The following is a 3,327-nucleotide window of genomic DNA, read 5'->3' on the forward strand; positions in this document are numbered from 1 at the left end:
GGATGGGGTAAATAGACAAGGTCTTTTCCCCCTGGGGTGGGGGGAGTCCAGAACTAGAGGGACATAGGTTTAGGGTGAGAAGGGACAGACTTAAAGGGCAACTTTTTCACACAGAGGGTGGTGCGTGTATGGAATGAGCTGCCAGAGGAAGTGGTGGAGGCTGGTACAATGACAACATTTAAGAGGCGTTTGGATGAGTATATGAATAGGAAGGGTTTGGAGGGATATGGGCCGGGTGCTGGCAGGTGGGACTAGATTGGGTTAGGATATTTGGTACGTATGGACGGGTTGGACTGAAGGGTCTGTACATATCTATGACTCTATATTAAAAAGTTCTGGGATTTACATATTAATGAACCGAATCCTGCAACCCATTCTAAAAGATGAAAGACTCCACAGCAACCTTGGCTTGTTCACTATATCATTTCAGTCGCATGGCATTGTAATCTTTTGCTATAAATTCTGTGTCTTATGACCCTGCTCCACACCCACCTGATGAAGGAGCAGCGCTCTGAAACCTAGTGCTTCCAGATAAACCTGTTGGACTATAACCTGGTGTTGTGTGTGTCTGTGATTTTTAAAATCTATATTGAAATGGTGTATTTAAAATCTGTACTGAATGGTAGTGTGGGCTCGAAGGGCCGAATGGCCTACCCCAGCTCCTCAGTTTTTTGTGAATGAGTGAGGCCAGTGGCCAGCTGCAATATTTCACTGACAGTCTGTCAGCCCCCCCCCCTCCCCCCCTCACTGGGGGTGGGGAGGGAGTCGGTGTGTGCTCCCCGGCCGGAGGGAGGGACAGGGACAGGGACAGGGGCTGGGGGGTGGGGGTGGTGTTTATTGGGAAGGGGCTGGGGGTGGGGGGGGGCGGGTGTTTACTGGGAAGGGGGTGGGGGGGTGCTGGTGTTTATTGGGAAGGGGCTGGTGTTTACTGGGAAGGGGGTGGGGGGGTGCTGGTGTTTATTGGGAAGGGGCTGGTGTTTACTGGGAAGGGGCTGGGGGGGTGCTGGTGTTTATTGGGAAGGGGCTGGTGTTTACTGGGAAGGGGCTGGGGGTGGGGGAGGCTGGTGTTTACTGGGAAGGGGGTGGGGGGGTGCTGGTGTTTATTGGGAAGGGGCTGGTGTTTACTGGGAAGGGGCTGGGGGTGGGGGAGGCTGGTGTTTACTGGGAAGGGGGTGGGGGGGTGCTGGTGTTTATTGGGAAGGGGCTGGTGTTTACTGGGAAGGGGCTGGGGGTGGGGGAGGCTGGTGTTTACTGGGAAGGGGGTGGGGGGGTGCTGGTGTTTATTGGGAAGGGGCTGGTGTTTACTGGGAAGGGGCTGGGGGTGGGGGGGCTGGTGTTTATTGGGAAGGGGCTGGGGTGGTGTTTATTGGGAAGGGGCTGGGGGGGTGTGGGGTGGGTGTGGGGGTGTGTGGGGGGGTATGGGGGTGACTGGGGGAGGTGGCTGAGCCCAGGTCCGCTGCTCAGTTGCAGGAGCCCGGGCTGAGCGGAGCAGCTCCAGTGGCGCAACCGGTTAGCGCGCGGTACTTATAGAGCAGTATCAGGGCAGCGGGCAATGCCGAGGTTGTGAGTTCGAGCCTCACCTGGAGCAAGGTTTTACCCGGACCCGCTCGGGTTTTACCCCGGGTTTTACCCGGACCCGCTCGGGTTTTACCCCGGGTTTTACCCGGACCCGCGGCTCCCTGCATTTTACTGAGACCAACCCGCCGGGTACAAACACAGACTAATTCACAACCCGCTGTTTATGGTCATTTCCAGCTGGGAATTACTGCAGATTCTCAGCCCCTGGGGAGGGGAGGGTATTGGGGTAGAGTTGGTGGGGTGAGGGTATTGGGGTAGAGTTGGGGGGGTGAGGGTATTGGGGTAGAGTTGGGGGTTGAGGGTATTGGGGTAGAGTTGGGGGTTGAGGGTATTGGGGTAGAGTTGGGGGGTGAGGGTATTGGGGTAGAGTTGGGGGTGGAGGGTGTTGGGGAGTGAGGGAATTGGGGTAGAGTTGGGGGGAGGGTATTGGGGTAGAGTTGGGGAGTGAGGGTATTGGGGTAGAGTTGGGGAGTGAGGGAATTGGGGTAGAGTTGGGGGGAGGGTATTGGGGTAGAGTTGGGGAGTGAGGGTATTGGGGTAGAGTTGGGGCGGTGAGGGTATTGGGGTAGAGTTGGGGAGTGAGGGTATTGGGGTAGAGTTGGGGGTTGAGGGTATTGGGGTAGAGTTGGGGGGGTGAGGGTATTGGGGTAGAGGTGGTGGGGGAGGGTATTGGGGTAGAGTTGGGGGTTGAGGGTATTGGGGTAGAGTTGGGGAGTGAGGGTATTGGGGTAGAGTTAGTGGGGGAAGGGTATTGGGGTAGAGTTGGTGGGATGAGGGTATTGGGGTAGAGTTGGGGGTGAAGGTATTGGGGTAGAGTTGGGGGTGAAGGTATTGGGGTAGAGGTGGGGGGATGAGGGTATTGGGGTAGAGTTGGGGGTTGAGGGTATTGGGGTAGAGTTGGTGGGGGTTGAGGGTATTGGGGTAGAGTTGGTGGGGTGAGGGTATTGGGGTAGAGGGAGGGGAGGAGAGGGGTGGGAGGGGAGGGAGGGAAGGGGAGGGGAGGGGATCCACTAACCCTTCTTCAGAACAGATTCTTCAGCAGTTTCTGTCCAACCTCAGTCAGAATCGGAGAGTCAGAGAATTGTGAAAGAGGCCATTCGGTCCACCATTGCTGTCCTGGCTCTCTAAGCATTTTGACTTAGCCCCAAAGCCCTGACTTCCCCAGGAGGTGTAGGAGCAGGAGTAGGCCATTCAGTCCGTCCAGATTGGAGTGGTGCTGGAAAAGCACAGCAGGTCAGGCAGCTTCCGAGGAGCAGGAGAATCGACATTTTGGGCAGGAGCTCTTTCCTGAAGAAGGCTCATGCCCGAAATGTCAACTCTCCTGCTCCTCAGATGCTGCCTGACCTGCTGCACTTTTCCAGCACCACTCTAACCTTGGCTCTGATCTCCAGCATCTGCAGGGCCCACTCCTGCCTAGACTTCACTGAGTGCTCAGACTGGCAGCAGAGATTTCCAATGCGGCAAATACTTTAAAATGTCCAGGAAATTTACGGACCCATCTATGTCTTCACACTGAGGACAAACCATTTAGTGTACTCGCTCTGGGACTGGGCTCTAATGGTCATCAAAACTAGATATCCCGAGAGAATTCACGGTGGAAAACACCAACAAGGGGTGGGAACAAAAGTTAAAAGAAACACACGATTCATTAGGAGACACATGTCACCTTCGAGTTTCTTCGCCATGGGAAGAGGGTGAGGGCCATGAATAAGAGAGCGGTGAAAGAGGTGATTGGTCACAATTATTCAC

The 3,327-nt window shown here is 55.4% G+C and overlaps 1 non-coding gene across 1 annotated transcript; it reads left to right on the forward strand.

The window, feature by feature from the left end:
- The first annotated feature begins 1,491 nt into the window (after nt 1–1,491).
- trnai-uau (transfer RNA isoleucine (anticodon UAU)) lies at nt 1,492–1,588 on the forward strand. The gene is made up of 2 exons: nt 1,492–1,529; nt 1,553–1,588. It is a non-coding gene; the product is annotated as a tRNA-Ile (tRNA).
- The last annotated feature ends 1,739 nt before the right edge of the window (nt 1,589–3,327 follow it).

This window comes from Hemiscyllium ocellatum, chromosome 46 (assembly GCF_020745735.1).
Source record: "Hemiscyllium ocellatum isolate sHemOce1 chromosome 46, sHemOce1.pat.X.cur, whole genome shotgun sequence".
Taxonomy (NCBI): domain Eukaryota; kingdom Metazoa; phylum Chordata; class Chondrichthyes; order Orectolobiformes; family Hemiscylliidae; genus Hemiscyllium; species Hemiscyllium ocellatum.